General features: G+C 32.1%; 1 non-coding gene across 1 annotated transcript; it reads left to right on the top strand.

The window, feature by feature from the left end:
- Positions 1–1,155: 1,155 nt before the first annotated feature.
- On the top strand, positions 1,156–1,317 carry LOC131841674 (U1 spliceosomal RNA). The gene has a single exon (XR_009357460.1). It is a non-coding gene; the product is annotated as a U1 spliceosomal RNA (small nuclear RNA).
- The last annotated feature ends 9,203 nt before the right edge of the window (positions 1,318–10,520 follow it).

Here is a 10,520-nt window from a genome sequence, read left to right as displayed (position 1 = left end):
ATTTAATGATAGCGCCTATCGTATAATGGGGTGTTTCCTAATTAGTGGCACGCGTACACCCAGGGGTACGTGAAGTTGCATCAAGGGGTACGTGCGGCTATCAGTAAAACAAACATACACACACTCACAAACTTTCACATTTATAATACTAGTGTGATTGCTACAATAAGGGGTACGCAAGGTTTGAGGTCTTTTTTGAAGTGGTACGCAGCGAAAATTATTTGGGAATCATTGATATCATGTATTGTCAGGGAGATGTATTGTAGAAGCGTAATAATCAACACAAACATGCTCACCTTTCACGTTTAAATATTCATTTATTATTCAGTTGTTCTTAAATAAATTTAAAAAACTATTTACTGAGCGAGTTTCTGGTAATATTTGTTTACGTACTGAATTATTATTTAATGTCAGACAGAGATAATTTCTTTTTCTCAATTGAATGTACATTACCTACATAAACGATAGGGATAGAAAATTAACGTTAAATCTTGATTTGCATAAATTACTAAAATATCCTATAGATACTAATTAATTTAAATTATATTTTTTTATTAGTAAAACAATACAGTAATACATATTATAGGACAGTATAGAAAACCCAATACATATACTTATAGACTGTAATTAGGTTCGATGATAGGGCATCAATAAAAGAGAGGGAAGGAAAATATTTCACGTATTACGTAAAAAAATAGAGGTTGGTGATAGAAGGGTGAAAATCTAGGGTTGTATGTATTTTTTAATGACACATAATAAAAATTATATATAAAAAATTTTGCCTAAAAAATAAAAAAATAATGTTAGGGATGGACAGCCCACTTAGGGGTATATAAAATAGATAGCCGATTCTCAGACCTACTGAATATGTATATAAAATTTCATTAAAATCAAATTATTTTTATGTATAGATAGACACTTGTAAGTGCACTTTCACTTTTTGAACTCGATTGAAATTATTAATATTTTAATTAATCTTTTGTCGCTGTTTTGTTGAATCATTTTGGTTGAACAATTTCTGATGTTAACGGACATTGTTCTAAATTAACAAAGCAATATCAATATGTGCCGCTAGATGTCGCTGTGCAGATTCTAAAACGCGCTATTAAGATTTTTTCGCTCCGAATGACTACCCCGGCTCGACGTAGTGAATTCATACTTACCTGGCGTAGGGGACACCGTGATCAAGAAGGCGGTTCCCCCAGGGTGAGGCCCTCCCATTGCACTGCGGTTGGGTTGACCCCTGCGATTATCCCTAATGTGGATAACTCGGACGCGTAATTTTTGGTAGTGGGGACTGCGTACGCGCTGTCCCCCTCAATAATTAATAATATTTGCCTAGTATAATTAGATGCTGTTTGCTATTGCATATATGAAAACAAAAATAGTATTCTAGGTGACCCGGCAATGTTGTATTGCCATATGAATACTAATACCGTTATTACAGAATAGAGGTTGATGGTAGAAGGGTGATATTTTTAGTAGTTGTCTTTTTAAAAATACTTAGTGCACAAATTATAAATAAAAAATTTAGAGGTTATCCTTATTACTTAGGGATATGAAAAATAATTTACGACATCTTCCTATACTTGCTATATTATAGTTAGAATATATACACAAAATTTCATAAGAATCGATCAAGCCGTTTTGGAGTTTTATCTGGTAGGGACGGGGTTGTTAATAATATAGAATATGGATTCTACATAAATAAAATATCTATTAATAACTAGCTGTCCCGGCAAACGTTGTTTTGGCATATATATTAATAACGCTATAAAAAAAATAGGGGTCGGTGACAGAAGGGTGAAAATTTTGGGTTGTATGTATTTTTTAATGACACAATAAAAAATATAGATAACAATTTTTGCCTGAAAAATAAAAAAATAATGTTAGGGGTGGACAACCCACTTAGGGGTACATAAAATAGATAAATAGATAGAGTAGCCGATTCTCAGACCTACTGAATATTTAAAAATATAAAATTTCATAAAAATAGGTCAAGCCGTTTGGGAGGAGTATGGTAACTAACATTGTGACACGAGAATTAAGATTATTCAATTGTTTTCTTACCATAATATTTGGAAGCAGTTGATGATAATCTGTTATCTGGGTTTGTCGACCTAGTGTTGTTTTTGTAGGTCACAATTTAGTCTCTTCGTCTTAAACAAAGCGTGTTTATGTTTTTTTAGGCCATTTATTCCAACTAATGAAAGAAATATGTGTAAATAGATCGTTTATCATTACATAGTATAATATAAAGTCACTGTCGCTGTCTGTCCGTCCTATGTATGCTTAAATCTTTAAAACTATACAACGGATTTTGAAGCGGTTTTTTTTAATAGATAGAGTGATTCTATTCCTATATATATATAAACCTTTTATATATATAATACATGTACACCCGTGCGAAGCCGGGGCGAGTAGCTAGTTACTTAATAAATTTTAGTTCTATTAGAAAATTAAAATCCACTAACAACATCCATTTTTTATTGAATATTTTTTCTATAATAAATTATTTTTCATATACCAGCCAATAAAAAATAATCAATTTATTAATAATATAAATGAATTGATTAAATTTATTGATCAGAATTTTATATAAGATAAATAGTCTTTATTAATATATATATATATATATATATAAATTTAATATTTTTTATTGGCTGTTATACGAAAAATAATTTATTTAAATTTATTGGTCAGAATTTTATATGAGATAAATAGTTTATACTTTATTTCATTGTCAATTTAAAATTATATTTTTATATCATAACTTATACATATTGGCCAGTCAATAAACATACAAAAATCCCCAACCATACCTACTTTATCAAGTTCCTTTCCTGTATAACTGGTACATACTGGGAGTTCCCTAACCACTAAACCACCAGATAGATATAATATGATAACAATGTTAATGTTAACTGTGGTTATAATCACAGGGTAAATCCAGGGATTTTATTCTATCTATTTTTAAATACATATCTACATACTTAACATTACCGACCTGCTCCGATTTTAATGGGTCATTATTGCTGATTTTCTTTTAATACTTAAAGACCCTTCATACTGGCTGATGTGGTTTTGTATACCGAGGTTTGAACCCATAACGCTGCCCTCAGACTAAAATCGTATCTCTCAAGCAGGGGTTGGCCTTGACCCGCTCCATGAGTCCTTCCGCGAGCTCGGAGTAACATCTGCACTCGCCTAACTCATTCGCGGCCTATAACGTTAGAATAGTTCGAAAAAAATTATAGAGGTCTAGTACGATACGAGTGATAATGATAACTGTGCCAGTTATGTGCACAGCATAGGTAAATCCAGGGAATATATAGTGCACTTGTTGTGCCCGCGGTTCAGACCCATGAAATTTATAGCCTACATGTTATTCTAATGTATAAGTTATATAAGTGTAAAGTTTCATTAAAATCCATTCAGTAATTTTTGGGTGAAAGAGTAACAAACGTCCATCCATCCACACTTACAAATTAGCGTTTATAATATTAGTAAGATATATTTTTTATTAGAAATATACATATTTAATATTCCTGATCTAATCCGGTTTTTAACTTGTCACTATTGTAAAATAGACAGTGTTGATCCCGTCAATGCTCAAAAATACGCTGGCTGGATATTACCCTCATAGCATGATGCTATGAGGATAAAGAGGATAACGATAAAGATCAGTTAGCTTCATCATGACATTTCTTTTGACAACATTGTAATAGCATATGCTAGTTGTCACTATATTCTCCCAAATTTTGAATTTAAAAAAACTACAAACTTGTACAAGTACATTTGAAAAGAATAAGAGCAGAGTTTCTTGTCAGTTCTTAGTACGAATGCTCTCAGAATTGACGGCGTTTTTTGACATATCATAAGAGTCGGTAATAGATCTACATGAATAAAGACATTTTGACTGGAGTTGACAAATAATTAGCAGAAAACTATCAATCCCTACTACCAACTAAGCGAGTCACACAAATCACTAATACTGCAAACTGCCGTAATGACGAGTCATGATGTAACCTTCAGTTTGTAACATTAACAGTAGGGTTGCTAACCCCTAACCAATGTTTACACAACCTTGACCTTACGATAACAAAATACATAGCAATACACAACACGTGGTAACTGTGTTTTACAAAGCGATCAAACACGCTATCGATGATATGAGTTCACAGGAAGTCTAGATGAGTAAGTTTGATTTTGTTCAAAGCCTCCTGCATAAATACCACTGTCTCACCTAATCCAGCTGCAAAGCAACTTGCTTTGTAAGTTCTTAGGCTGAAGGTATAGATAAAGTATTGCTTGTGGGGACTGCTCTGTTTGGGATACGAACATTGATTAGACTTTGCTTTGACAAAATTGCTATAGCATATGTTGGTTATCACTATATTCTACCAAATTTTAATTTAAAAGTGAATCTGTATTTTTGTAAACATGTACAACCATATTTGAAAAGATTACGAGCCGAGTTTCTTGCCAGTTATTCTCATCGCGAAAGCATTCCGAATTGACGGTTGATTTGATATATCATAAGAGTCTGTAATAGACCTGCATGATTAAAGATATTTTGATTTGATTTGATTTGATTGAAATTATAACATACTACATGTAGGCGATAGAATGAATGAAGTGTATACGTGATATAAATCAAACAATGGATAGAAAATAGTAAATACTTATGATGAAGGTACGAACAGTAACAATAAAAAATGAAATCTCTAAAAACTGTAAAGATACATTCATAATTGGTACAAAAATAAATATATAACAATGTGCAAAGAGTTTTCACCCGCATGAAATTTATATGTCATTCTAATGTATAAGCTATGTTACTGTGGTTTCATGAAAATCCATTGTGTTTTTGCGTGAAAGAGTTTGTAAGATGTTTTGTACAAAGTGAACCTTAGTAAAAAAAACTGGTTAAATTAGGTTTTTAATTACCTAGTGGTTCATAATAACCTTGTATTTTTTTTTTAAAACTAATGGCATACAAGCTGACGGTTACCTGATGGTAAGTGGTAAAAGAGATACATGTGATTGCTTTTAGTTTACGAGTAACGATTTGACCATTTTGTAGGATTAGCAGGGATGCCAACCGTTCGAAAATCCTTGTACAAATACGAGAGACGACCTCGGTAGTCTAGCAATCACGGTCACGAGTTCGATTCCTCATACAAACATTTGTATTCATGTGTACGTTTGTATCGGTCTGGGTGATTTCTATAGTATTTACAAAAAACGTATCTATGTTTTTGCGTCAATTGTTTAGTATTAGTACCCATAATATAAGCTCTGCTTAGTTTGGGACTAGATGGCGCTGTGTGAATTAAATTAAGATATTATTATTGGCCTTCGGTACGAGGAGGTTTTTATCGTCGTACAGGTGGTTTCACCTTTTTTTGTCGAAAATCGAGATTGTACGTATGATTCTAAAACAACCTTGTTTAAAGAAAATTTGAGAATGAATAAATTATTTATGATTTGATTTGATTTAGGCAAAATTTCATCGATTTTAATTATGTAGTTATTCGAGAAAATTGTCAGAGTAGTACGTTTTGTATTGAGAGGGGTAAGGTACATAGCCTTAAGGTTGGCAACCCTGAGGTTCAGTGACTTCCACTACATCAGTCAGAACATGTCTCCGGATCTTATGAAGGGTATTGATGTTTACATTTCCTTGCAAGCAGACCGCTTGTAGCGCACGAGTGCTACAAATTACTGTAGTCCATTGAACCTCAGTAATTAGTGTATGATTTGGAGATAAAAACTATGGTTATTGACATGTTTATACATGTTGAAATCTATATAAAATTCTCGTTGTCATACTTCTCCGAAACGGCTCAACCCATTTCGATGAAATTTTAAATACTCGATAGTTTAGAGAATAGATTTTGTTATGTATTTATGTACCTAGGTATTAAATATTTTTTTCATGTAGGTTAAGAAGAACTGGCAAGAAACTCAACTGAATTTCTTTTTTTTTAACCCAGACAAATCATAGTGTACATATACGAATTTAATTTTTTTTTTAAAGTTCTTATTATGCAATATGGTGCAACAGTTTTTAAACTCTTAAAATTTATAACAAGTATTTACATATCCAAAAATAAATATTATCATTTCGTATTGTTCTGATAAGGTAATTATTATCTATGGCATGTGCCGTTCTCTGTATCAGAGGATAGATACCAATTGGCACGACAGATAAGAAATTATGATTACAGATAAAATAATTTCATCATATTATTCAAATATATAGCATAATAATGGTTTAGAAACTTTGATTGCTTTGACTGTTTTGGATTAACTAAAAAACAGAATAATTCTGACAGCACTATCTTCTAACAAGCTAAGGAGAGAAGGGACTGAGTTGATATAAATACTCAAGTACATTTTTGTACATTGTACATACATAATGTACATAGAAAACACCTAGACCAATACAAATAATTATACTCATGAATTCAAATGTTTGTACAGCGCGACTTTCTTCGGACTTCTCTAATGCTATTGCCTTCAGCTGGCCTTTACAGCTTCATCGGACGATAGGGGGCGAGTGCAGATGGCACTCCAAACCAAAGGAAGGACTTATGGAGCGGCTGAAGGCTAACTCCCGCTTAACGGATACGACTTTAGTCTGAGGGTACCACTATGGGTTCCAACCTCTGGAATCAAACCTGCGATAATTGCAAGAAAGACAGTGTGTCACTAGAACAAGGAGGCCATTTTTAAACCGTTTTAAAAATTATTTCATCTCTAGACGGCTATATTTTTTTATGAATACACGCTTTCTTAAAAATAAGTCTAAAATAAATTTAAAGTAACCCTAATTTGGCACGTGGCAACCCTATTCTTATTTCTATTGATTGGATAATTGGTGTCAATAATAATTATATGGACCGATCGTCGTGGAGATCTTTGGGGGAGGCCTATGTCCAGCAGTGGACGTCTTCCGGGCTGCGATGATGATGATGATGATAATTATATGACGCATATCACAGTAGAGGTTGCCATAGATACAGTAAATTAAAATATATTTATTTCTTATCATTAACATAATTAATATTACTTGTTTGATAATATAAATCTTATTATCATTTGATTGTCTGCAAAGATAGAATAAATAATTAAATAATTGAGGAAAATGTTATGTTTCCAACCGACTATCAAAAGGGATTCTTAATTCTACATTAGCATCCTTGTTTTTTTCCTGAATAAATCACACAGCGCTAGTTCAAAGCTAAGTTTCTGTTTTTTTCATGGATGATAATGTAATGCTGCATCTAACGGTATACGCTGGCGGAGCACCAGTAGAGGATGATAAGATGAGCATGAGGTCAGGTCAGTTAGCACATCGTGACAAATTGACAAGGAATTTATCATGAGCGTGGAGCCTACAGCTTGTGCTATGGATGCTAAACAACTGATATAAATTCTTAAATAAGTATTTTCTGTAAATACATATATATGTGTTTATTATATATTATATATTTTCTATCTATATCTAAATATATATAACTCAAAGGTGACTGACTGACATAGTGATTTATCAATGTACAGGTCAAACCACTGGACGGATCGGGCTGAAATTTGGCATGCAGGTAGATGTTATGACGTAGGCGTCCGCTAAGAAAGGGTTTTGATTAATTCTACCCCCACGGGGATAAAATAGGGGATGAAAATTTGAATGAAACTTTGTCCATTTTAAACCGATCGGGCTGTGACTTTGCATGTATAAAGCTACTATGACGTAGACATCCCCTAAGAAAGGACTTTGATAAATTCCACCCCTAAGGGGATAAATTAACGCGAGCGAAGCCGCGGGCAAAAGCTAGTTATATAATATAGATAGAAAACACTCAGACTAATGCGAATAATCATATTCATTATTCGGTTTTGATTCCTTGGATGTAAATGTTGTATTCATGAGTATGATTGTTTGTAAATATGTATGTATTATGTATGTACACAATGGGTAGTTTGATTATTATTTGTATGAAAAATAATTCATCATTAGACCAGCACAATTCAGAAATATGTATAGTCAGAGGCTTAAACCAATTTTTTCCTAATAAATTTGGTCCTTCACCAACAGCTCTCATAATGTCCCTTAGCCCTATCAGTATCATCATCTGCTGATCTGATGCTGTATGAATTATTCTTAAATATTATTACTATATTAATATTTAATTAACACTGCAGAATTAGAAATATGTAATAATCACGCAAAGTTTTGTTTTTGGTGTCAGTCAGAATTGAACTCGCAACATTTCGATATAAATTACTGTACAACCACCGCGACATTCTCACATAAATTATTAACGTCGTACATTTCCTATAAAACAAATAAAATATTGAAGAGCCACAATTTTCCATATAAACGATACTTCTGATGAACTACATAATCCAGTGTACGATAAACAATCGTCTACCGAGAACTGATTAGTAGGGCACAGAAGGTCAGGGTTCGAATCGACCTTGACAGTGTCACTACCGAGAAGCGGGATCAATACGCGGGGTTAAAACCCTCCCCTCATTGCCCAGTGGTTATAAACGAGACGAGTTTCAAAACCGGGTAGTCCTGCTTCGAGTTATTATGCTAATTTTTGAGTGTATTATAAAATTTTGATATATAATTTGGATTTACTGCTAATATGTCTAATTTTATAAACAATATTACCGAATAAACACGTTTTTTGCACAAAAAAATTATGTATATAGAAGACACTGTGTGAATAGTCCTGAGATATTATTATTATCATTATAACAAACTTACCTATATATATATATGTATGCCACTACATATATCATACAACATATAAATGCTAAAAACTGCATTAAAATCATAAAAGTTTAAAAAAATCTTCATTTTATATTATACCATACTAGCTAACCCGCAAATGTTGATTTGCCATATAAATTAAAATCACTATTAAAAATAAGGATTGATGGTAGAGGTGTGAAATTTTAGAGTTGTGTGTATTATTTAATGTCACATTATAAATAAAGAAAAAAAAAAATTTACCAACAAATAAAAAAAAATGTTAGAGGTCGACAACCCTTATCACTTAGGAGTATGAAAAATAGACAGTAGCCAATTCTCAGACCTACTGAATATGCATATAAATCTTCATGAAAATCGGTTAATTCGTTTCGGAGGCGTATGGTAACTAATATTGTGACACGAGAATTTTATATATAAGACGTAAAGAAGCGTATTTAAACAGAAGCTTGTTTTCACATATTTTTTACTTTTAATTTGTTTATGGATAAAAGGTTAAGTGATGTACTTATTACATTGTTAGATTAGACAAGTTCAAGAGTAGAATGTTTTCACGACGCCCTCAACAAATATTTTGTACAATGATCACAATATTATGGCATAATTTCAAACACGCAGTATGTTAGAAACCTTCAGTAGAAAATATACTATGATTTTATTGCGTGCTTCAAGTGTTTTTGTATGAAATATAAAGATATATCCAGTATAGAAAGAAATAAAAACGCACATAAATAGTTAGGTTAACATTTTTTTATTTTCAGTTATACAAATATTATAATAGAAGATTTATTAGATTTGTCTTTTTTTAATTTTTTGTAAAGGAGTAATTAAAAAAATATTAGTAACTTTTTTCTATATTCACTTCTTGCTGGACATTGAAAATATATTTTCAGATCACTAGCCCAGTGATCTGAATAAATTTTTTTTAGTTAACTTACATTATAACTTATATAACAATATACATTCAAGTTCTAGGCAAGAAAACAATACACAAACGGACCAACCAACCCTTAGTTTAAAAAATAAGCAACCCCTGTATGAGTCATCTGCGAGCTTAGTCACCCCCGATACAGAATGTTCAGTGTTAATGCTATAGGAGAAAGCCTGTGCATAATTTATCACGCATTGAATAACAAATTTATTGAAATAATATAAAGTTCGTACACATAATGATGGTTTCGATGGTCTAGTGGTTTAGCACACCGCTTTACTTCCGATGGTCGCGTGTTCGATTCCTCGCACGGTGCAAACATTTGTATTCGTGGTGACTGTCTGTATCAGACTGGGTGTTTTCTATGTATATTACGTATGTATTTACAAAAAAAAAAATGTATTTACATCAGTTGTCTAGTACCCATAACACAAGCTCCGCTTAAAGTGGAACTAGATGGCGCTATGTAAATTGTCCAGAATATTGTTATTACAGATAGTAATCTGTGACCACCGTTTCACTAGCGTGAAATTTATAGCCTATATTATTCTGATGTATAAGCTGTAAAATTTCATCAAGATCCGTTCAGTAATTTTTGCGTGAAAGAATAACAAACATCCAGACTTACAAACTTTCGCGTTTATAATATTAATAAGATAAGATATAAATATACACAAATCTCTCAAAGTTAGGAGTAAGTTGGCCATTAGTTTTACAATAATAACAAATACCTATAAATATATATACATTTTTAAATAGAATTTTACAATAAACGGGAAATAATTAACATATACGTAT

This window comes from Achroia grisella, unplaced genomic scaffold (assembly GCF_030625045.1).
Source record: "Achroia grisella isolate CSIRO2021 unplaced genomic scaffold, CSIRO_AGI_Agris_v1 utg1867, whole genome shotgun sequence".
In the NCBI taxonomy this organism is placed as follows: domain Eukaryota; kingdom Metazoa; phylum Arthropoda; class Insecta; order Lepidoptera; family Pyralidae; genus Achroia; species Achroia grisella.
Note: the sequence above shows the minus strand (reverse complement) of the source record. Positions and strands in the feature narration are given on the sequence as shown.